General features: G+C 42.3%; 1 protein-coding gene across 1 annotated transcript in view; it reads left to right on the forward strand.

The window, feature by feature from the left end:
• The window catches only part of AKAP12 (A-kinase anchoring protein 12), a 110,115-nt gene that overhangs the window by 34,324 nt on the left and 49,966 nt on the right, over nucleotides 1-25,825 (forward strand). The gene's annotated exons all lie outside the window — the stretch shown is intronic.

Below are 25,825 nucleotides of genomic sequence, written 5' to 3' on the forward strand. Positions count from 1 at the left end.
TAGGAACAGATTTTAGGAGTAATGTGAGAATTTTGTAAGAATTTGTTCTTCAACCGTATTGCTTCACCTGGCACTGGTGTTTGTTCCTAAAATTAAATAAAGCATTAATCACTGGAATATATGAGACATGTTAAGCCTTCCCTTTCAGATCCTTAGGGAATAACTAATGGGTGTGTGTGTGTGTGTGTGTGTGTGTGTGTGTGTGTGTGTTTCTAGTAGAGGAGAAGCATTTCTTCTTTCCTACTACTATGAAAGGGGGGTAGTCAACACTGTTCCTCTTCCCTTTCATATTTTATTTGAAATCTACAATGATGAAAACCTGTCACTTCAGATAGCATTTGAAAAGTTCATGAGTTAGTGTTATGTTAATTTCTACATGGAAGGAAATCTTTGAGTCGGCAACGTATGATTGCGGATAGACTCACAATAAGGGAGAATCTAAGTGCTGTTTTTTATTTCAAAGAAGGTCATAAATCGAGTTGGACTCCAGGATTGGGAAAGGTTCGTTCTGTGAACACATTTGTGTTGGAGATTGCTTTTTTTTCTATAACGATGTTATTAGTATTGCAGTGACTGAAGGATAATGTCTAGTTCATAATTTAGCTTGGAACCTTGAGTTTAAAAGGGTCCCTTCATCGAAACAACTTCATTCGTATGTTCTAAAAGTCTTGAAGAAATTTGTAAGCAGTTGTAGTGGATTTGAACTTGAAAACAACAAACCCTGAGTGTCTTACAGCCTACACGCTTCTGTGGTTTAGAGGACCCACAGCCAGAACCTTATTCTAACTCTTGGGAAGACATATTATTGTTTTAAGAGATTGTGTTACTTGGTAATATCTTACAAAAATGTTATCTTTTTAAAAAACTTAAAATAGAGAAAGAGATGAGAACAGTGGCTAGAAGCTGAGAATTTTTTACCATGGTTTCTATTCCTAATGAGGTCTGTGACCTTGGACATAATAGCATTCTTTCAAGGCTGGGTTCTCAGCAGACTGTTCTAGATGGTTTTGAAGATGAACACATCAAGCTCTAAGGTTTCATAATTGTACTCTATGTCTCCCTCCTTCTTTAAAATATTGTAATACTAGATACTTAACAAAATACTCAAAACATCTCTACTTTGGCATATGAATTTTAAATGCATATGTATTTAATTCAATATATTTAATCCATAATTTGTGATTCATAAGCATATGGATTTTTATTGAGCTGCAGTTAGCTTGAAGCACACCCCTTTTGCTTTCACTTATGGAATGCCTTGTGTTTCTATGTCATTAAAAAAAAATACATTGCAATTAACTCATTCTTTTTAATGCCAGTGAACACACTGATTTCCATTCTGCAGGGAGTGTCTTTGTTTCTGTGACCTTTTCCTCTCATTTCCTGAGGGTAAACTTCCAGGTTTCACCACCAGTACAAACAAGTGTTTTGTCATCAAGATACAGATTTGAATCTTCAGTCTGCCATTTACTCCAGATAAGTGGCTTAACTTGTGAGCCTTCCTCTACAAATTAGTGGTTAAGGGTGTGTTTTCATAAGTTATGCTAATTTTGGTGCTACTGGGAACAAATTACGTGTTCAGATTTTATTACTGCATCACTGATATTGCTAGTTTACTTTGACAGGTGAGGGATGGTATCTTAAGTTTGCTTTGGTTTTTGTATTCTTTTACTTTATTAGAGCAGATGAATATATTATCGTGTGTTAATTTCTGCTTTAGTTTCATGTTACAGCATGCTTTGCCCATTTTATCTATTGGGGTCTTTCTAATATGCTTCAAAACTCACCATATTTGTATTCCCATCTGTAGGCAGTCCCTCAGCAAACAGTTTTTTCTGATTTTTTTTTTTTTTTTTTTTAGCGAGTTGAGTTGTCAGAAGTGGCTTCCCTTAGAAGTTTCCTACATGTAGGGGTTGGGTTTCCAAGCCAAGCCCAGAAGCCTGACTTTACCCATTGTATCCTGATGAAACCATAGAATTTTAAATCTTGGATTTTGTGGGTAACGTGTTCTTAGTGAGGTTGGGACACAATTTCCTATGGCTCCTTTTCTCCACATACATTTTGTTTCTTTAACAAACACACAGTGCTTACTGTGTCCCAGGTGTTGTCTCAGGCACTTAACAAATATGAACTCATGTAATCCTTTCAACAGCCTTTTCAGGTATAGGTACTATTAGCTCCATTTTACAGATGAGGAAACTGAGGCGCAGGCTGACCAGTGAAGCAGCTTAACTAAGGTCATCCAGCTCCAGAAGTGGTTCCTGTGTGGAGAGAATGGCCAGAAGAGGGCCAGAATAGACTCTCCAGAGGGAGACGCTCTTTGCTCTGGTCTAATGGTGGTATTTGTTGTTGCTTAGTTGCTGAGTCATGTCCAAGTCTTTTGCGACCCATCAGGCTCCTCTGTCCATGTGATTTCCAGGGAAGAATACTAGAGTGGGTTGCCATTTCCTTCTCCAGGAGATCTTCCCCACCCAGGAATTGAACCCGGGTCTCTTGCATTGGCACGCAAATTACCACTGAGCCACCAGGGAAGCCCTAATGGTGGTATTGAAACCGTGTAACGCAGACTAGGACTTGAACCCATGGTCTTTTAGCCGAGATCACACACTTGGTTTCAGGACTTAATGAAACTCATTTTCTTGATGTCTCATTGCAGAAAGAATTCAATGAGAGACAGTGATAGGTAAGAAGTGGATTTCATTAGAGAGAAACACTCTGCAGACATGAGAGTGTGTAGTCTCAGAAGGCAAGAGTGGCCCTGAAATTTGACATGGTTAGTTTTTATAGGCTGGCTAATTTCATAGGCTAATGAGTGGGAGGATTAGGGGTGGGGATTTCCGGGAATTGGGCCACTGTCCACTTTTTGATATTTGCTGGTGGGCCTCAGAATTGTCATGGTGTTGATGGATGTGTCACTTAGCTTGCTGATGTGTTACAACGAGCATAGTTTGTTGGTGTTTAGTTGTTGTTGTTCATTCGCTAAGTCGTGTCTAACTCCTTGCAACCTCATGGACTGCAGCATGCCAGGCTTCCCTGTCTTTCAACCATCTTCTAGAGTTTGCCCAAACTCATGTCCATTGAGTCAGTGATCCAACCATCTTGTCCTCTGTCGCCCCCTTTTGCCTCCTGCCCTCATTCTTTCCCAGCGTCAAGGTCTTTTCCAATGACCTGGCTCTTCACTTCAGGTGGCCGAAGTATTGGAGCATCAGCATCAGTCCTTCAAATAAATATTCAGGGTTGATTTCCTTTAGGATTGACTGGTTTGATTCCTTTCTGTCCAATGGACTCTCAAGAGTCTTTTCTAGCACCACAGTTTGAAAGCATCAATTGTTCGGTACTCAGCCTTCTTTATAGTCCACCTCTCACAGTAGTCTTCATGACTACTGGAGAAACCATAGCCTTGACTATATGGACCTTTGTTGGCCAAGTGATGTCTCTGCCTTTTTAATACACTGTCTAGGTTTGTCATAACTTTCCTTCCAGGGAGCAAGCTTCTTTTAGTCTCATGGCTGCAGTCACCATCTGCAGTGATTTTGAGGCTCAAGGTCTAGTGGAAGTCTACTTATCTGTCATCTTGGACCTATTTGGTTCTAATCAGTTTCTACTGTGTCCTTGGGCTATGTCATTCTTTTAAAGTTGGTGCCTACCCCCTTCCCTCCTGCTGCAGTATCACTCTGATGTAATTGCTTTTCCCTTTTGCCTCTTGTCTGTTGACTTATCTGTTTCCTCCTATCTATCTCCAGTTTCTGTTCAAGCTAGTCACACTTGAATTCAGTAATTATTTACCTAAAGCATATTCTGTGTAAGGTGTTGGGCGTGTCCCCACCCTCCTAGAGTTTAGATTTTTTATCTTGATTTAGCCCTGAAGCTTCCTACAGCATAGCCTGCATTGTGTAAAAATGCAGAGGTGACTGGTGAAGAACGTTGAAAATTTCTTCCTGATTAGCCCAGGACTGAGCCTTTAAGAACAGGGCTCTGGGAGATCATGGGACGGTGGAAGCTTCTAGTTAAGGAGCCTGGGCCTCGTGTAGTAGATGACGAGGAGTTACAGTTAGGAAGTAAAAGAGCCTGGTGTGGCAAGTTGAGTTAGAGAACTAGCATTATCAGGGAGATCAGCTCTTAGGATATTGCAGTACATCAAATGTTGGTTCAATGAAACGTTGATGCCTGAACTAGGGTAGAAATCAAGGAATGGGTACAGAGACTGCCCTGGTGGTCCAGTGATGAGGACTGTGTGCTTCCACTGTAGTGGCTGTGGGTTCGGTCCCTGGTCAGGGCACTACTAAGACCCCACATGCCACGAAATGCGGCCAAAAAAAAAAGATGGGTATAGACAGGACTAAAGATATAAGGGATGATGGTACTCGATGGAATATTAACGTGGGGACAGACGAGGAGCAGGAAAACCCAAGATGATTTCCAAGTACCTAGGCTCTTGTACCTGGAATGTACACCCCTGTCCTGGAGAGGAATAGTGTCAAGAGAAGACGTGATCAAACAGTCGGCTAGCAAAATAGAGGGAAAGGGTAACAAGAATGGTGATTTGTTTTTTGTAATACTAATAGCTAAGTGAGTGCCTACTGTTGTTCAGACACCGTCCTAGGCAGCTTGTGCAAGTAACCTTGTAAATCCTCTTTCTGCCCATGAGGAAAGAGCCACCATGTAGAGATGAAGGAGCCATGCAGCTCAGGTCTCTTGTCAGGAGTAGACATTGTGGCTCAGATAATGTGTGCGTAAGAGAGAGGGAGAGGGAGAGAGAAATTCAGTGTCAAGACGGAAAGCTCAGGGTTCTAAGTAATGAAAGAGGACCCATCGCTAACATAACCCAGCCTCAGAACTGGGAGGCCTTCTTTTTTCGTTGGCAGGTCCAGTTAGCTTCATGTCCATTATTTCGGGTTGCTCCTTCCTGTCCCCAGGTTCTCCTCCCTGCTCCAGCTCTGCATTGGATGAAGCCGCAGCCTCCCTGCCTCCATTCTTGGCCTCCTTCATTCCACTGTTCACTGGGCAGCCAGGTTGATGGTGCGAGGGGTTTTTAGGTTTATCTGCTTATGGTCCACTTACATCCAGTGAAACCTACAGACCTTAAAGTGTGTAGCCTGAGACCTTCTTACAGAAGGAGCACACGCATGCGAAGAGCTCCCACGTCAGTTTGTAGACCATTCCCAGTGCCCCAGAAAGCTCCGTGTGGTCCCTTGTAGTGATTACTTCATGCTGTGGACAAACTGAGTCTCTTTCAAATTCATGTGTTGAAGCCCTGGCCCCCACCGTGACTGTATTTGGAGAGAAGTACTGGAGAAGAAGCATTAAGGTGAAAGGGAATCATGGAGCAGGGCCTGAAAGGATTTGTGTCCTTATAAGAAGAGACACCAGGGGGTGCTCTCTCTTTGCCATGTGAGTGCAAGGTGAGAAGGCGTCCATCTACAAGCTGAGAAGCAGGCCCTCACCAGAAGCCAAATTGCCTAGAACCTTGATCTCGGACTTCCCAGCCTCCAGAAACACAAAAAATAATTTCCTGTCTTTGTTTTGGCCAAGCCATGCCACTTGTGGGATGTTAGTTCCCCGACCAGGGTTTGAACCCTGGCCCCTCACAGAAGCAGCTAAGTCTGAACTGCTGGACTGCCACAGAATTCCCAGATTTCTGTTATTTAAAACAGAAAATCTGTCTGTGGTCTTTTGTTACAGCAGCTAGAACAGACTGATACAATGAGTTTGGAGTGTGAACTTGGAAGGTCAGTCAAGAGACTGCAATGGAAGAGGTGTGTGTAGTGGTCTTACATTATGAGAATCTGTGACTTTAAGAATACTTACTGTGAACAACAATTTATGAAGCAATGGAACAGGGAGTCTTTTGAGTTCAAGTAAGACTATTCCATCATAAAAACATATTAAAGCAGAATGCTGTCCCCTATCCCCAGAGGCTATAACTAGAGACAGTTTTATAGAATATTTGTTAATCTAATGGATATAAAAACTTTGCACTCTCAAAGCAGTTTTCCCCATTATAGTATGAATGGATACCAAATAATATTTTCCTGTCTTGGCAGTGACTCACATTATTGTTTGCTATTGAACTATTTTCCTCCCCGGGAGGTGGTCGTACCCATCAGAGAAAACTATTCATTTTCTGTGTGCATCATTTTCAAACTACTGATTACTGGAGAGCTTTCAATCCTTAATGGAGAGTTTATGGAAAAGATGAAAAGAAGATTTTTTACAAAACAAAGAATGATGCAGAAGTTAGAGATGAATGAGTATTAAGACAATCAAAAGTTCTTTTTTTACAGTAACCTCTTCAGTCACAGACTACTCTTTTTCAGGGGAAAAATAATAGTTTCCTGCAAAAAGGGAGAGCAGATGATGTAAAGAAAACAGAAAAATATTCATAGTATTATAGTTTACCTTTTGGGTGAGTTGTAAGGGGAAGGGGAAATTGTTTGGACAGTTGATATGATGAAGAACATCAAATATATTTTCCAGTCTCTAAGACAATTTTTGTATGCTTGATATAATGCAAATTGTTTCATGGAAGTTAGCATTTAATCTAAAAAAAGCAATGGGCTTGTGATCATTCGCATGTATAATACGATCATCTTTTGTAAGCTGTAATTTAGAAACAATGAAGGCAATTTTGAGAGAGGGTCACTGATTGGTCACTGTTTAGGCACAGCCCTCTTCCCTGGAGAAGCAAACTTGGTGAAAACCAGCATGGAGTTGAAAGGAGTTTGTTACGTTCCAAATAGTCATCGGGGAAGGCTGGCACCTGTCCGCCCAGCTCTGTGTCCTGCAGCCGAGTAGTTTTTCCCCCACTTGCTCTCAAGTTTCAAGGTCAACGGCAGGGTGGGTGAGCCTTTTCCTAGAAGCCCTCACTGCTTCTTGAGGGCCCCCACCCCTAGTTAGACAGGGTGTTCCTTGCATTCTAAAAACATGAACACAAAGGAGCTTTCCTTCTCTAGTCGCTCAGATGGGAGTTTCACCAGCAGTTAAAGTCCACACTTCTGGAAATCCTTTAGTTTGCTTACAAGTCTTTTGCCAGATGGTTAAAAGAATCAGTCATCTCCACTGAGACGCTCATTTTTATTTATTGAAGTGCTTGTGGAAGAAACACGCCCTTTTCTTTGTCTATTCTATCCAGGTCTCAAAGCAGAGTAATTTTCTTCTCTTGACTGCGAGTCCTGAATAGGAGCCGATTCAAAGAAGGTTAGAGCTAGAGCTCAAAGGAAGTTAGAGCTTTTATTTTATGGAACAAAACAATCAAACAAGAACCGGAACTGCAGCAATTGACACAATGCCACAGCGGTTGGGATGGCTGAGCCAGCCGAGGTGGGGCTAAATATATTTTTAGTTAAAAAAAAAATCGGGGGCATGCTCTTCAAACTGACTTTCAAACGGTAGGCACTAAAATAATAGGTATGTTATTCTGAGTTTGGTGGTTGCAACTTAGAAGTACAGAGATCTGCTGAAGTAGTTAATTCATTTTGTTGTTGTCGTTGTTGGATTTGGGATACACCTGAATTTCCCCTCCCTGTTCCCATCCCCGTTCAGAATGGAGAACAGAAAGAGTTTCTCCCAAATGAAGACCGCCTGCCTCCTGCATCAGATGCCTTGAGGATGTTTATGTGAGGAATGGGGCCCATTCTGTGTTCCCCTGTATTACTTATAAAGCAGAAAAAAATTAAGGTATTAGTGACATTATTACATGTTCTCCGTAATAGCTGGCAGCTCTAAAAGCTATTTTGACAAGTATAACTTATGATTTATAAATTAGGCTAACGGATTCCTTTTTGAAATGGGAATTGCACCTGTGTTAGATCACTTATTCAAGTAGTAATTAAGTACCTACTGCAAGTGCTTTCCCCCTTCAACTTGTATCTTTCTGGATGATTTTTTTTTGTAAACTAGGCATGAGACCTTTTCTTCTCTTCTTCTCTTTGAGTGCAGTTAAAGAGTTTCAAGCTGATATTCTCCACCCTCAATGCTAAGAGAGGGGGTTAGCTTTTTCCTCTGCAGATTCAACATGATCATTTGTTGGACTGTGAATGCATTTTCAATTAGGTGATGGTTTTTTTTTTTTTTTTTTTAGGTGATGGTTTTTATAGAGTGTTTGCTTATATTTTACAGAATATTTGAACCACCTGTGTGTGTCAGAAGCTGAAGTGTGAGGATAAGATGTGGTAGCAAAAACCAACCAAACCAACAAAAAACTCCCTGACATCTCGTAGTTGATGCGGCATTTATAGGTCTTTGGACGGGCTCTGTGCAATGCCCACTTCTTTAGATGTCCTCCCCTTTTCCTTGTGTAGAGTCAGATCCCCTAAGAAAGTTGATGTTACGTTCAGTGTACATAACATATACGTTTATTGAATACTTTGTAAAATATTTATTTATTTGGCTGCATGGGATCTTGGTTGTGTCCTGTGGGATCTTCCATTGTGGTGCACAGACTCTCTAGTTGTGACTCCTGGGCTTCAGTAATTGCAGCACGTAGACTCCAGCGTCCGACAAGGCAATGGCACCCCACTCCAGTACTCTTGCCTGGAAAATCCCATGGACGGAGGAGCCTGGTGGGCTGCAGTCCATGGGGTCGCTGAGGGTAGGACACGACTGAGCGACTTCACTTTCACTTTTCACTTTCATGCACTGGAGAAGGAAATGGCAACCCACTCCAGTGTTCTTGCCTGGAGAATCCCAGGGACGGGGGAGCCTGGTGGAGCCTGGTGGCTGCCGTCTATGGGGTCACACAGAGTCGGACACGACTGCAGCAGCAGCAGCAGACTCCAGAGTGCATAGGCTTACTTGCCCCAAGGCATGTGGGATCTTAGTTTCCTGACCAGGGATCGAACCTGCATCCTTTGCATTGCAAGACAGATTTTTAAGCACTGGACCACCAGGGGAGTCTCTATTGAGTAATTATTAAAAACTGGGAAAATTAAGAAAGAAAGGAAGGGAGAGCTGCCGTTTTGCAGTCTCAGCCTTGTCTCTCAGAATAACTTCCTTAGTACAGACAGGGCCAGCCGAGGTTTTCCTAGAGAAAGGAGATACAAGGGCTGTGGAGTAGCTGCTGCAGCCGGGCCAGTTTTGTAAGTGAGGTTGGAGCTGCCCACTGTCACCTTCCTTCGTGAGCTTTTAGTAGCAGGCTTGACTTAGCTCATTCAAAGCAAAGGCAGAAAGATGCTTCACTTAAGAGACGTTGGTTATGTGACCCAGGTTGTGACTCTTTACTCCTCAGGTAACACAGTGGTTATGTGTTTATGGTCTGCATCAGTTTGCTTTGGTTTGGTTTTAGGATGCTTTCATTCGTCCAGAGGGCATCCTGGGAAGAGGCATATGAACAAGATGGTTTGGAAGCCTACCTGTGAGACTGAAGAAGCATATGGACGAGCCTCAACCTGTTTTTCCAATAGTCACTATTTATTTTTTTTTTAATTAAAATTTTTTAAAAAATTGCAGTGTAGTCAATTTGAAATATTGTGTTACGTTCATGTGTACAGCAAAGTGATTCAGTTATACATATATGTAAAAATTTATTCTTTTTCATCATAGGTTATTAGAAGATACCAGATATAGTTCCCTGTGCTATACAATAGCTATTTGTTTACCTATTTTCTATATAGTAATTTGTATTTGTTAATCCCAAACTCCTAATTTATTCTCCTGTGGTAACCATAAATTTGTCTTCTGTGACACTATTTCTTTTTTGTAAATGAGTTCATTTGTATTATTTTTTTAGCTTCCATATACAAATGATGCTGCTACGTTGCTTCAGTCGTGTCCGACTCTGTGTGACCCCATAGACGGCAGCCCACCAGGTTCCCCCGTCCCTGGGATTCTCCAGGCAAGAACACTGGAGTGGGTTGCCATTTCCTTCTCCAATGAGTGAAAGTGAAAAGTGAAAGTGAAGTCGCTCAGTCGTGTCCGACCCTCAGCGACCCCATGGACTGCAGCCTACCAGGCTCCTCCGTCCATGGGATTTTCTAGGCAGGAGTAGTGGAGTGGGGTGCCATTGCCTTCTCTGATACAAATGATAGCATATGATATTTGTCTTCCTCTAAGTTACTTCACTTAGTATGATAATCTCTAGGTCCATTCATGTTGCTGCAAATAGCATTATTGCATTCTTTTTATGGCTGAATAATATTCCACGCTGGACTGGAAGAAACACAAGCTGGAATCAAGATTGCCGGGAGAAATATCAATAACCTCAGATATGCAGATGACACCACCCTTATGGCAGAAAGTGAAGAGGAACTAAAAAGCCTCTTGATGAAAGTGAAAGTGGAGAGTGAAAAAGTTGGCTTAAAGCTCAACATTCAGAAAACGAAGATCATGGCATCTGGTCCCATCTCTTCATGGGAAATAGATGGGGAAACAGTGGAAACAGTGTCAGACTTTATTTTTTTTGGCTCCAAAATCACCGCAGATGGTGACTGCAGCCATGAAATTAAAAGACGCTTACTCCTTGGAAGGAAAGTTATGACCAACCTAGATAGCATATTGAAAAGCAGAGACATTACTTTGCCAACAAAGGTCTGTCTAGTCAAGGCTATGGTTTTCCTGTGGTCATGTATGGATGTGAGAGTTGGACTGTGAAGAAGGCTGAGTGCCGAAGAATTGATGCTTTTGAACTGTGGTGTTGGAGAAGACTCGTGAGAGTCCCTTGGACTGCAAGGAGATCCAACCAGTCCATTCTGAAGGAGATGAGCCCTGGGATTTCTTTGGAAGGAATGATGCTAAAGCTGAAACTCCAGTACTTTGGCCACCTCATGGGAAGAGTTGACTCATTGGAAAAGACTCTGATGCTGGGAGGGATTGGGGGCAGGAGGAGAAGGGGACGACAGAGGATGAGATGGCTGGATGGTATCACTGACTCGATGGACGTGAGTCTGAGTGAACTCCGGGAGTTGGTGATGGACAGGGAGGCCTGGCGTGCTGCGATTCATGGGGTCGCAAAGAGTTGGACACGACTGAGCGACTGACCTGAACTGAATATTCCACTGTCAGGCTTCCCTGGTGGCTGAGCAGTAAAGAATGCCTGCCAGTGCAAGGGATGAGGGTTTGATCCCTGGGTGGGGAAGATTCCCTGAAGAAGGAAGCGGCAACCCGCTCCAGTATTCTTGCCAGGAGAATCCCATGGACAGAGGAGCCTGACAGCCTACAGTAGTCCATGGGGTCGCAAGAGTCGGATGCTACTTAGCGATTAAACCACCACAACCAGTATTCTTGCCTGGGAAATGCCATGGACAGAGGAGCTTCACAGGCCACAGTCCATGGGGTCACAAAAGAGTCAGACTTGACTTAGAGACTAAACAACAACACCATTCCATTGTATGTATGTACCACATCTTCTTTATCCATTCGTCTGATGGACATCTGGGTTGCTCCCATGTCTTGGCTGTTGTAAAAAGAGCTGCTGTGAGCATTGGAGGGCATGTACCTTAAGAGTTTTCTCCAGATAGATGCCTTGGAGTGGGATTGCTAGATCATGTGTTAATGTTTTTAGTTTTTTTATGAAACCTCCATACAGTTCTCCATAGTGACTGTACCAGTCTAGAGTCACTATTTCTTTATGGAAAAAATTATTTTAGTGCCCAGGAATGCTTTCAGGACCTAGTATTAGGATGGCCCTTCTCCACTGATCCCTGATAGCCTGCTCAGGGTCATCTGGGTGACAAGAACACAAGCAGTGTCTGGGAGGCCACAACGCCACATTGGCTGGACACCTGCAGGAGGGCTGGATGCACCGAGTCTCAGGCTGAAATCATGGAGAAGCAGCACTTCCGCCGTCTTACTTCTTCACCGTGTCCCTAGCTAGGGTTGAGTGCTCCCCAGGGCCGTCTCTGGCCATCCATGTTGGTCCGCGGCACTGAGACCTGAGCGCTCAGTTAGGACTCCTCACCACCTTGTTGCCAAATGCCACCTTCCTCTTTTGCCCTCAGCCATGACTCCAGCCATCACCAGTTTCTTATTTTTGCCTCCCTTCATCCCCTCGGCAAGGAACCTCCTACCTGCTTCCTTAGGAGTTACTCCCAAGGAACTTCCTGGCAGTCCAGTGGCTAAGACTCCTCACTTCCACAGCAGGGCACCCAGGTTCCATCCCTGTTCAGGGAACTAAGATCCCTCACGCCGCGTGGCTCGGCCTGGGATGGGGGTGGTTTGTGTGGGAAGAAGTTACTCCCACTGTGTCCCTTCTACCAACTTAGCTGCCGGGACACTCCCTCCCTGTGCGTGGAAACTTACCTCCTAGAAGCTTACCTGCACTTTGCCTGGTTTTTCTTGTGTGTGTTCTCTCTCTCTCTTTAATACATAATTTCTATTTATTGAAAACTCTCCAAGTTTTTAAAAGAGCTGTTTTCTTTCTTTTCAATTTAATTAGGTAATTTAAAATTGAAGTGTATTCCCTGGCGGCTCAGATGGTAAAGAATCTGCCTGCCATGCGGGAGACCTGGGTTCAGTCTCTGGGTTGGGAAGATCCCTTGGAGGAGGGCATGGGAACCCACTCCAGTATTCTTGCCTGGAGAATTCCGTGGACAAAGGAGCCTAGTGGGCCACAGTCCATTGGGTCACCAAGAGTCAGACATGACTGCATGACTCACACCCGTGCATACACATAGTTGATCTACAGTGTTGTGTTAATTTCTGAGGTACAGCAGAGTGATTCAGTTATACATGCATATGCATATTCTTTTTTATATTCTTTTCCATTGTGGTTTATTACAGGATATTGAATATAGTTCCCTGTGCCATACAGTAGGCTCTTGTTGTTTACCTGTTTTATATATAGTGGTGGTGGTGGTTTAGTTGCTCAGTTGTGTCTGACTCTTGTGACCCTGTGTACAGTAGCCTGCCAGATTCCTCTGGGATTCATGGGATTTCCCATACAAGAATACTGGAGTGAGTTGCCATTTCCTTCCCCAGGGGATCGTCCCAACACAGGGACTGAACTTGTGTCTCCTGCAGTGCAGGTGGATTCTTCACTTTCTGAGCCATAGGCAAACCAATATATAGTAGTGTGTATCTGCTAATCCCAAACTCCTAGATTATCCCTCCCCCCTCCCTGTTTTCCTTTTGAGAGGTGGATTCTAGTCTCTGCAAATGACCCAAAACTGGTGTCTCCATTCACCAGTGATCAGGTTCCTTTGGTCAGTATTATGCTCCTGGGTCCCATTCCCAGAGATTCTGGCCTAACTAGGACAGAATGTGGACACAATGACAACTCTGCCTAGTATTATCCCCATTGTACAGATGAAGAAACCGAGGCTCGGAGGAGGGCAAATGTGCTCAAAATCTCAAGGCTAATAAGCAGCTGATCTGGACTTCGTCCACACCCGTCTGCTGGTAACGCATGCTTTTCGTTTACTGCACTGCACTGTGTGGGTCCAGAGGAGCTTTGAAGCCTTTCTTCCACTTAAGGGTCCTGCCACTACCCGCCTTGTGAATCCGTGGGCCTAGAAAAGGCCTTGTTTTACTCCAGTCAGACTTACTGATAAACACTGGCCGAGCTGCCAGACTGGATCACGTCACTGCTGGTATGCAGCAGGCCATTTGAATTCCGGGGAGTGCAGGGCTCAGCACACACGTCAGAGAAACCCATTTCCATTTATCATTTTAATTCTGCTATCAACCATCCACAGACCCTAAATGGATTCCTCCAAAATGGCATCTTCAAGCCCATTATCAGAGCTAAATGTTTAATAACTTTGTTAAATAATCCATGGCATGGTGTACAAGAAACTTTCGTTTTTGGTGTTTTTTTTTCACATAGGAGGAGGTGTTTCTGGACATCCCTAGGGATGGCTTAACATAGCTCTCAGGGCTGCTGCCTGGCCCCTCCCCTTCCTTCCTTGCTGGGTTCCTTCTTTCCTAAAAGCTCCCGGCAGGAGGGGTTCTGTGCAGGGAAGCCCCCTGCTTAGCAGGCCTGAGAAAGAAGCAGACACGAGTCAGGCAGACAGTTAATCGATGGAAAAGCAGTTTAAAATTCAGCCCAGGAAGCAATAGACACTCTTCGGCAAACGAAGCTCGGCTCTTTGTGGAGTTGGCACATTTTCTTCTCTGGATCTTTTCCAGTGATCGTGCTAGAAATATGTGGAAAAGAAAGTGTGAAGTCGCTCAGTCGTGTCCGACTCTTTGTGACCCCATGGACTGCAGCCTACGAGGCTCCTCCATCCATGGAATTTTCCAGGCAAGAGAACTGGAGTGGGTTGCCGTTTCCTTCTCCAAGAAATATGTGGAGTAGAACATTATAGGATAGCCATTGTTTACTTTTGGGTAAATCCAATTATCTTAGATGGGCCATCTTTGCAAATTAAGTTCATTGTATTAAAAATAAGACAAGCAATGTTGCCTGTTTTTTTATTTTTCAGTCAAATGGATCGCAGACTTAGAACTAAAGTAGCAACAGGATGATCAATAATTTTTAACTGGATTTTTTTTTTTTTTTTTTTTTTTTTTGCTGCACCAAGTCCTTGTTGCAACATGTGGGATCCTTAGTTGTGGCATGTGGGATCTGACCAGGGATCGAACCTGGGCCCTCTGCATTGGGAGAGTGGAGTCTTAGCCACTGGACCACAAGAGAAGTCCCTCCAACTGAATTAAAAAAAAAAAAAATCAGCAATCATTTTAAGCAATGTAATTCGAAAGCAGTATGGCCTTTAAATTTGCATACTGGTTATGTTATTTAATTTTGACAGTGATCTCAATTATGTGTCTGTGTACGTGGTCAGTTTTCAGCCTCACAGAAACAGAAATGAACTCTAAGGATTAAACTTGAAGAACTGTATTCTTTTTTCCCCAGCTTGGCTTAAACCAAGAAAATACAGTCTTACTTCTATCATGTTGGGAATGATACAGTCCATCCTACTTGAGTAAAGGATGGTTGAATCGAAGTGTCCAACTTGGGGGAAAGACTAAGCGTAAACAGCCCAACAATTGAAAAGATTCTCCTGTTAGGACAGGCAACAAGCCCCACACAGGTTACTTACTCCTGAAGTTACAAAACCTGCTGGAGTTCCCTGTTTAACAGAAAAGGGAGCACCTACCATCTGCTGGTTGGTTTTTGGACTGTGGGCCCCAGGGAGATGAAACTATACATTGTATCAAGTTAGACATCGAAAGATACAGACCAGCAAAGCTTCCATTCTGGTGTTATGACAGAGCACCTGTGTCTGAGAAGCTACTTGCTTCCTTCTGAGCTGTTACATCTACAAGATGTACTGGGCAAATCAACTGCCTCCACAAAACCCAAATGCAAAAAAAAGCAAAATATTACTGTGAAGAGAACGATAAAAATGAGAAGCCTGAAAACACTATTGGTGTTTTGAAACATGTCTCACAGTTCTCACACCTAGTTCCTTTGGAGCCTTTGCATCAGTTTCATTCTTGTAGAAGCCACAATCTTAATTCCCACCTAATCCCTGGGCTTCCCAGTTGGCACCAGTGATAAAGAACCTGCCTGCCAGTGCAGGAGACGTAAGAGACGCCGGTTCAATCCCTGGGTTGGGAAGATCCCCTGGAGAAGGAAATGGCAACCCACTCCAGTATTCTTGCCTGGAGAATCCCATGGACTGAGGAGCCCGGCAGGCTACAGTCCATGGGGTCACAAAGATTCGGGCACGACTTAGTGACTAAACAGCACTTTATTGAGAAATGATTGACATGCAGTAAATTGCATATATTTAAAGTATGCAGTTTGATACCTTTTGACATCTATTTACATCTGTCTAATCACCACCACGATCAAGATAGTGAGCATACCGGACTTCCCTGGCGATCCACTGGTTAACACTCTTTGCTCCCAATGAAGGGATCATGGGTTCAATCCCAGGTCGGGGAAGTTCTGCTTGCCTCATGGCATGCCCTGCCCCTCACCAAAAAAAAAAAGGTAGTGATTGTATCAAGCACATCCCCAAACTTCATGCCTGTTTGTAATCTCCTATCTGTTATCTTGATCTTTTTGTTACTATGATCAGTTTTGATTTTCTAGAGATGTATATAAAGGGAATATGCCACATGTATTATTTCTCATTTTTTTCACTCGGCATAATTACCTTGAAGTTAATCCATGTTATTCAGTTTTTAATTTGCATGTACACTTAAAATATGACCCAGAAAATACCCCTAAGTATTTATCCAGCAGGAATGAAAGCATGAATCCAAGCAAAGACTCATACATGAATGTCCATGCAGCTTTCCTTGCAAGCGAATATCCAGTTTTTCCAGGATCATTTGTTGAAAAGACTCTTTCTCCATTAAATTGCCTTTGCTCCCTTGTCAGAGATCAAAATTATATCTGTGTGTGTCAGTTTCTGAGCAGTTTTTTTTCCTAGTTCTATCATTTGGGTTTTTTTTTCTTTATTTGCTTGTTTCTTAAAATTAATCAATTAATTAGTGGTTGTGCTGGGTCTTGTTGCAATGCACGGACTTCTCACTGCGGCAGCGCTTCTTGTTGTGGAGTACAGGCTCATGGGTTCATAATTGTGGCATCTGGGCTTAGTTGTCCAGAGGCAGGTGGAATCTTCCTGGACCAAGGATAGAACCCATGTCCCCTGCATTGGCAGGCAGATTCTTATCCACTGCTTCTCCAGGAAGTCTAGGTGATTTACTCTCTTTCAGTGATCTGTTTGTCTATTCTTTCACCAGTACTACACTGTCTTTTGGTTACTACACTGTCTTCTGATTACTACACTGTCTTCTAATTACTATAGTTGTGTATTAAGTTAGGTAGTGTCAGTCCTCTGACTTTTTTGTCCGCTCAGGTTTCTTTTTGTTTTTAAAGTTGGTATTGAATTTGTTACAATATTGCTTCTCTTGTTTTTACATTCTGGGTTTTTTTTGGGGGGGGGGCTGCGTTTAGGCTTAGGTCATGTGGCATCTTAGCTCCCTGACCAGTGATCAAACTGGCACCCCTTGCATTGACAGGCAGAAGTCCTAACCAGTGGACCGCCATGGAAGTCCCCACTTAGGTTTCTTAACTTTTGTTTATCAAGCATCTCTCTGTCCTAAGTATGATACAGACCTCAATGTTGTGGGGGCGCTAGACATTACCAGGTAGCATTTCACATAATGATTGTGGTCACCCATCTTCATGCAGTGAATTACTATCATTGGTTAACGGTACTTTTTATTTTCTTCATCTCAAGCAGAGAGCTTATAAATTCCCTTTGCTTGAAATCAGCATGGCTGATCTCCTATCTCACCAGATTCAGAGCTCTTTGTTTTCTTTTGCATACTTTCCCAGAGAACCCAGGAGTTTTAATACTTTTTAAAACAACTATAACTTTTTAATGTAGGGGAATGTTTGACTGAAACGTTATTTGTTAAAACATACTGCGTTTTATCTTGGTGTCTTTACTTATGGTGGATGTTAATAGATGTGGTTCTCAAAGGGTTCTGTGAGCAAGTCATTTTAGAAAATACTATAATGATTTCTTTCTTAGAGGTTCAGGATGCGCATTGAAGAGTCTCTAAATTCTAAGTCCCTTCCAAGGGGGACTTAGAATTTAGATCAAACCTGTCAATCCTAAAGGAAATCAACCCTGAATATTCATTGGAAGGACTGATTCTGAAGCTGAAGCTTCAACACTTTGGCCACTTGATGGAAAGAGCCAACTCACTTTTAAAGGCCTGATGCTGGGAAAGATTGAGCGCAAAAGGAGAAGAGGGCAGCAAAGGATGAGATGGTTGGATGGTATCAATGACTCAATGGACATGGAATTTGAGCAAACTCTGGAAGATGGTAAAGTACAGGGGATCCTGGCATCCTGCAGTCCGTGGGGTTGCAAAGAGTTGGACACGACTTAGCAACTGAACAACAACAGATTCTAAGTAAATCTACTTAACTTTATCTAGGTCAGTGTTTCCCAAGCTGATTTGAACCCAGAGCACTTCTAAGAGAAGCCTGGAGCACAGACACTGATACATCTGGTATACTGATATTCTTCAATACCAGTTTGAAAAGTGCTGATCTTTGAGATTTAGAGGCCTAAATTGCAGACACCACTCCTAATAAGTTCACTCCTAATGAGTTCACATGAAGTGTCCAAGTCCCTTGGGATTTAAATAAACAATGTGAGATACATTACTTTCTAAGACATTCAACAATTTGAATATTAGAGTAGAACCATTCAGTTGAATTGAAACTTAATTTTGGAGGCTAAAAGCAAACTAGTGACATTAGCGGATCTCTCCTGTTTTCATTCTTTCTCGTATCCAGGGGTGAGTCTGTGTTATTCCTTTTAAAACTGTGTTATAGAAATCTTCACGAATTTTACTGAAAACTATGAGAAACAGGAAAACTAGTGATTGGTAGGCAGTGCCCAGAAGCTCTCCAGCTGGTGTATGCACGCTTCCCCATGTGGCTCTCATGTGCTGTGCTGATAATGTTCCAGAAACTTTTCATTAATAGGGAGCAGTACAATTTAAAAAGCAAAATAAGATTAATCTTTATATCCTGAATGTGAGAATCTTTTCCACTTGAATTAAATGGAATGAATAAAATTAAACAGCAGCACAACAAGACTACTTAAGCCAATTAGGTCCACACTTAGTGAAATATGGCTTTTTGGCCAATATTTTCACTTCTGGCTGAGGGTTGGGGGACATTGTCGAGTTGAATAGCACCTCGGACTCAGTCGGATTTCTAAGTGAAGACCAGCACGATGGAGGGGGGTAGTGTGCAGGGTCAGACCGCTGGACCACGGTCGTCATTGGGTGGAGCTGGAGGGGAGGGGCCGAATTGATTGGTTGATGGTGATGAGATGCTGGTCTCTTAAGGTCCTTTGAATTAACTCACTCACGTTTAAAGCAATGTTGCCAGCCAGTAAGGGGATATTTTGGTATGCTGGTTTGGTTTTGCTGAATATATGAGTGGAAAAAAAGTAGCATGAAATTTAAAACAAACAGAGGTTTTATTTAAAGATGAGAGGCTTCGGGGCATCAATATTTTAAGAAGTAGGGCGACTGCCACACTGACAGGAGGGTCTGTCCTCCTTCAAGGAGGAAAACAGATCAAAAAGAGATCTTAAAGGCTAGTTTCTTGAAGACAAGGACGTCTCATTTTTAGAGGTCACTGGAAGCACTCCTGACCTGGGGTACACGCTCTTCTCTATTTCATGTGGTTTGAGAGAGCTTTTGGCACAGCGTTTTGACAGAGCCTCTGAAATTTGATAAGTAGTTCATATTCTTTCTTTGAAAAGCTTTGCAAAGTTAAAAGTTCTCCTCATTTTTCTTTCATGGAATGCCTTAAGTATTTTTTTTTTAATTCATAGACTAGAAATATATCTGTGTTACTATTTGAGAATTGCCTTAGCCCTGCTTACTATATGAAGAAAGTGAAAGTGTTAGTTGCTCAGTCATGTCCAACTCTTTGTGATCCCAGGCTCCTCTGTCCATGGAATTTTCCAGACAAGAATACTGGAGTGAGTAGCCATTCCCTTCTCCAGGGGATCTTCCTGACCCAGGGATCTAACCCCAGGTCTCCTACATTGTAGGGATATTCTTTACTATCTAAGCCACCAGGAAAACCCCGCTTACTGTATATCTTGAGCTAATTAGAAATTAAATCCTTGCCAAGGGGTGAAACATTCTACTGTTTAAAAAATTTTAAATTTTCTTGACAGCATTGAAGTTTTCTTGACTATACAGATTTTATCAGCAATATCTCAAAAAACTCTGAGAAACTTCACTAAAGAAAATAAGTTTTTTCTTTTAATTCTGGAAAATTTCAAAATATATACAAAAGTAGAGAATCACAACAAATGCCATGTACCCGTTACCCAACTTCAACTGTAATGAACATTTTGCCAATCTTATTTTGTCTAACTGTATTTATTTATTCTATTTTTTGGCTGAACCTCGTGGCATGCAGGATCTTAGTTTGCTAACCAAGGATCAATCTCACACCCTTCTGTGGTGGAAGCACAGCGTCTTAACCACAGGACCGCCAGGGAAGTCCCCTTGGAGCATTCATTTTAGAAGGGAGATGAGTAGGGGACAAGTCATCCCCATTAGACTGAAGTTATTGAGCAAATGGTAGAGCAAAAATTGCTAAACACTTACATTAATAGTTGACTTATTAGCAACCTAACATGCGGGGTGATGTTCCAGATACTCACTGTGGTGGGTGAAAATGAATTTACATCTCATTTTACAGAAAAAGAGAAGGGCATATGAGAGGCTATATAACATTCCCGAGGCCACAGATCAGGTAAATGGCAGGTGTGTGACCCTCTAGCTAGCTCTCCTAGCTCCTCCTGTTTGCTGACCTGGACTCACCAAGGGTCAGCCTATGACAGTGATGGGACAGTTATAAAAAATCCTAGATTTGAAGCATTTCATCATGCCCAGGAGCACCCAGCCCTTCTCTCTGCTTCTGAACGCACCATGTCATCCAGGGTTGAAGAGTGAATAGGGGTTAGTTTCTATGAAAAGGCTCCTGAAATGATTTTTCACTGTCAAGTTTTTATCTTAAAGCAGGTCTCTTTTCCCATGAAAATTCATGTGACTGGCAGAAATTAGAACTAAAATACTTCACAGTAAAACAAAAATTTTCTTAACTGTCTCCCAGCCATACTAACAATAAGCAAATTAAAACGAAGTAACTTCATGAAGGAAAAGCTTCTTCCCTACCATCTTGTAAAAGTGATCAAAAGAATTAGATTCAGAACACAGAAAACCAGAAAAATAAAGATATAAAAAATTCATAGTTTCGTCCCCAGTGATTATTTGGCACCTGTGATTTGGTAATATTGATATTACCATATGTTTGGCTATTTAGGGGTATGTTCTAGTGTATGTTTGTAATCATATTGAATGTATAATTGTTTAGTTTGCTTTTTCAGTTTAATGTCACAACATAAAATGCAACTCTATTTCATGTGCTTTGTTAATAGCATTTTTAATCCCTGGAAGACATGCTGTAACCACCCCCTCCTCCCATATTTGGGGCACTTAGAAATTGTTTCTGACTCTAAGCTATAATTTTTTTGTTTATCCTCTGACTTTTTTTGTTTTGTTTTTACAGTGACCTTAAGGGTCGTTAGTGTTAGAATCAGACTTAAGTGTTAAGAATTGGACCAATTCTATTAAATTAGTTAAACCATTCCCTCTTCTCTACCTTTCTCTGTTCTAAAGATTTATACCATGTTCAGACCTGAATTTTATAAAACTTTCTGCCTGTAATTGGGTTTTGCAAAGTTTTCTGGTTAGATTCATTCAAAATAGAAATGGTTACTTTTTAAAACGAAAGGTTTTTCCTGTGGTCATGTATGGACGTGAAAGTTGGACTGTGAAGAAGGCTGAGCACCGAAGGATTGATGCTTTTGAACTGTGGTGTTGGAGAAGACTCTTGAGAGTCCCTTGGACTACAAGGAGATCCAACCAGTCCATTCTGAAGGAGATCAGCCCTGGGATTTCTTTGGAGCGAATGATGCTAAAGCTGAAACTCCAGTACTTTGGCCACCTCATGGGAAGAGTTGACTCATTGGAAAAGACTCTGATGCTGGGAGGGATTGGGGGCAGGAGGAGAAGGGGACAACAGTGGATGAGATGGCTGGATGGCATCACTGACTCGATGGACGTGAGTCTGAGTGAACTCCGGGAGTTGGTGATGGACAGGGAGGCCTGGCGTGCTGCGATTCATGGGATCGCAAAGAGTCAGACACGACTGAGCGACTGATCTGATCTGATCTGATCTGATTCTGATAGTGTTCAGTAAATTGCACCTGAATTAGAGGGGAAATTTTCACATAAACATAACCTAGGCTGGTTGGTATTGTCACGGTGGTGACTTATAGTCTGAGCCATTGTTGTTTCCTGACTGCACAGTGTGGCTTGTAGGATTTTAGTTCCCTGACCGGTGATCAAACCCACGTCCTCAGCAGTGACAGCGTGGAGTCTTAACCGCTGGACCACCAGGGAGTTCCCCAGTATTTTCTGTGTAATGGCTTGACCGAAGTCATTAATATGCTAATCACATTTAGAGGTACAATGAACAGAAGAGTTAAAGCTCCATGAGGCCAGTTTGGTCCATTGGCTCAGATGATCTGGAAAGATTTATGAACCCTGGAAAGCTAGGATCATAGTATCCTGATGGCTTTTGAGAACCTGTGGACTTAGGCATGAAAGTATTAATATTTTCACCTTTATAATCATAAAGTGAAGTTAAGGCAACGTCTGTTCCCCTAACTGCTCTCTGAAAAATAAAGCCAGACAACAACAGAAATTCCACAGAGATGGCTATTAATAAAGTTTTAGAATATATTATATTCCAGACTTGGAAAAAATATGCTTGTACAAACATTGGAATAAACACTCTTCCTCTCCTCTGCCCCGCTCCCTCCCTGTTAGTGAGTTATTTTTGTTTTATTTTAAACACTTAAAGGAGTCAAACATTCTTTAGCATCTTGCTTTTCTTTGCTTGAATTGGGGACATCTGCCCCCTTCAGCAGATTTACTACTAAAATTTACCTTATTCCTTTCAACGCTGTTACATGGATATCTGGTATTTTAACTCTTCCTCTCTATCGATGGATTCTTAAAGTTTTGTGCTTTTATAAATTATTGGGTATGTAAAGCCGTATCTATTGGCATGGGATGGTGGAGCCAACGGTTATGCACACTTTAATGTTTTTATAGCTGTTTCCAAATTGTTCTCCAAAGATATTTACTACTTTATTCTCTGTTTTTTTTGTTGTTGTTGTTGTTGCTTTCTTCTGTTTGACCTTTTAAAATTAAGGTTTGCTTTCCAAACACTTTCTATGAGAATTGAAGAAAAAAACACTGAAGAGTTTTCTTTAGAAGTTTTGTCATGGGATTTAAACTCCTCTCCAGTTATCTTTTTTATTCTCATCAGTGTGCATGTGTCCTCCTCATATTGACAAGAGGCTGGCTCTTTCCTGGTGGCAGCCGTGTAACAGTTCTCCTTCTTGGGTTTTTCTGTCATTATTGGGAGCAATTGTACTGCCCACAGCCTGTTCTGCCACGCGGGCTGCAGGACTCTAGCCACTCCCACCTGTGCTGGTCTTCCAGTGAGAACGTGGAGCCACGTGGAGCCGATAGCATCGCTCCTGTGAAGGAAACGGTTCACAGGCTCACCTCCTCTTTCCCAATGTCCTGATAGCTGTCAAAATTTCATCTGTTGTGTTCATGGTTCAGCATGTTCTTTAAAGAGCTTGACACTCCTACTCTGCCAGGGCTTTCAGGGCAAGCTGTGGACCATCCTATGGAGAAAGAAAAAAAAAACCAACGAAGCAGAAACATTGTGTAGCTGTCCTGCCATGCCTTTGCGTGCTGACGCTCAGTTGTGTCCAACTCTTAGTAGCCCCATATACTGGAGCCCCCCAGGCCCCTCTGTCTGGAATTTTCCAGGCAAGAATACTAGAGTGAGTTGCCACTTCCTACTCCAGGGGATCGTCCCAACCCAGGGATCAAACCTGCGTCTCCTGCGTTGGCAGGCAGATTCTTTACTTCTTGAGCTGCCTGGGAAATCCATGCCTTGGCTACCATGTTGAAATTTTCAGTTGTTGTTCTTGGAGGAATGAGAAGGAAAACACTGTTGTTGGAAGCATTTGGGATTTTTTTTTTTCTTTCGAAGCTTGTTTAGTTGTAATGTGGTAATACTTTACGGGAATAAACTCTGGCTGACCCACTCAAGGGATATAAGCTTGAAAACATTTAGGGTTTTGATTTGCTCAAAGGAGGCGTTTACGGTTTTTGAAGCACAAATCCAGTGGGAAAATAAGTTTTCTGGTGCTAGCTGTGTTTTAGTGCAAAGAGCATGCCTTTGAAGTCCAGTTCTCATCTTTTGAGATGTCTTTTGACATTAAGAACTAGGTGGATGGATAAAGCTATGTGAGGAAGCTTCAGAGTGAATGAGTTTGAAAACTTCAATCCCACCCGTTTTTCTCCCTAATTTAAATACCCTTCTCATCTGATCTGGCTCCAGCCCTTCCCATCCTGTGGATCACTGACTTGTGTCTGTATGTCTTTCAGGGTTTTTTCGGGCTTAACTGAAAGCTTTGTCATCTATGTGCATTCGAGTTACAGAGAAAAGAAAGACCAAGGACAAGTCAGTTGTGTGTTTAGTGACAAAGAAATGCCTCTGCAATGTGTGAAGCAGCCAGGTTATAAAAGCATGTATCCTCCATTAAAAAAAATTAATTTTATTTATTTATTTTTGGCTGTGCTGGGTCTTCATGGCTGTGCTGGTTTGTCTGTAGTTGCGGAGAGTGGGGGGCTACTTTCTAGTTTCGGTGTCCCGGCTTCTCACTGCAGTGGCTTCTAGTGTTACGGAGCATGGACCCTAGGGCGCACAGACTTCACTCGTGGCATCCTGTGGGTTCAGTAGTTTTGGCTTCTGGCCTCTAGAGCACAGGCTCAATAGCTGTGGTGCGTGGACTTAGTTGCTCCTTGGCAAGTGGGATCTTCCTGCTTCAGGGATCGAATTCGTGTCTCCTGCATTGGAGGCAGATTCTCATCCACTGAGCCACTAGAGAAGCCTTTCTTTTTTTTTTTTTTTTTTTATTAAAAAAAGCTTGTGTGCATATAAACACTCATAGAAAAGACAGAAGGAACTTAACCGTTAAGGAACCATGTGTTAGATTTCTTGTGATTCAAGGTGATTTTAACATACTGATAACTCTCAGAAATGCCTGAACCCTTCATAATAGTATGAATTATTAGCTGGTTGAGAATGGGAGAAAAAGAAATAAAAAACACTACATATACATATTTTGGATTGCAAAAATGTGAATTACCCATCTGTAAGAGCACATGAGATTCTGTATTATTGTGTGTAGCGCTAGCGTGCCTCAGGCTTGAATGTGCCAGACAACGCCCCCTTGCTGGACCCAAGCTATACATATAAAAAATAAACTCAAAATTCAGGTTTGGTACTATCATTGTTCTAAATTGTCACCAAAGTTGTCAGCAATTTTCTGAGGTAGAGACCGTTGCCGCATGGTCACTGGAAATAAGAAATCCACACAATTTCCTTACTACACTTGATGATAAAGAAGGATGACGGGTGATCTCAAAGATACATTTTATTTTATATCATCTACGGTGCATCATGATATATGTGTAAAATTTCTGAGTAGATGAAATGTGTGCCTATAGAATCTCTCAAGTTTAAAGGTACTCAATTTGGCTCCCTCTGAAGATGTCTTGGATTTGACAATTCACGAAGAATTATGAGAAATCTTTCAGAATCATAGAAACTCTGTAGAACTCTAGACTTTATCATAAACTTGAGTTCTGAATCCTGAACTAGAAGCACAGTTAACCAACTTTTTATCCCTTGAGAGCGAGATATTAGAATAACTGTCTCTTATTCCCCCACTTAGGTTGCCATGTCATGGTGTCTAAATTATTTAAACATTTTTTTGGTCGATCGTGTGCTGTGCTGTGCTGTGCTTAGCCACTCAGTCATGTCCGACTCTTTGAGACCCCATGGACTGACAGAATCCTCTGTCCATAGGATTCTCCAGGCCAGAATACTGGAGTGGGTAGCCAATCCCTTCTCCAGGACATCTTCCCAACCCAGGGATCAAACCCATGTCTCCTGCATTGCAGGCGGATTCTTTACCGGAAGCCCAGTTGTTGACCTTGTAGCCCACAATAATACGCATTTCTTGCTTTCCCCCACTGGCTTTTAATCACATTATTAATGAAATCTATGTCTAACTTGTGCATAGGACCTAGTGAAATTTACTTAAAATACTCTTAAATGCCAACATTTTTGCTGATGAGCATTGTGGAGAGCCCATCCCCACCCCAGTCTCCCGTGCTTTTGTCTTTAAGTTTCATTTAAAACTCCCATCTTTCATGTTTTGGT

The sequence above is a fragment of the Bubalus kerabau genome, chromosome 9 (assembly GCF_029407905.1).
Source record: "Bubalus kerabau isolate K-KA32 ecotype Philippines breed swamp buffalo chromosome 9, PCC_UOA_SB_1v2, whole genome shotgun sequence".
NCBI lineage: Eukaryota > Metazoa > Chordata > Mammalia > Artiodactyla > Bovidae > Bubalus > Bubalus kerabau.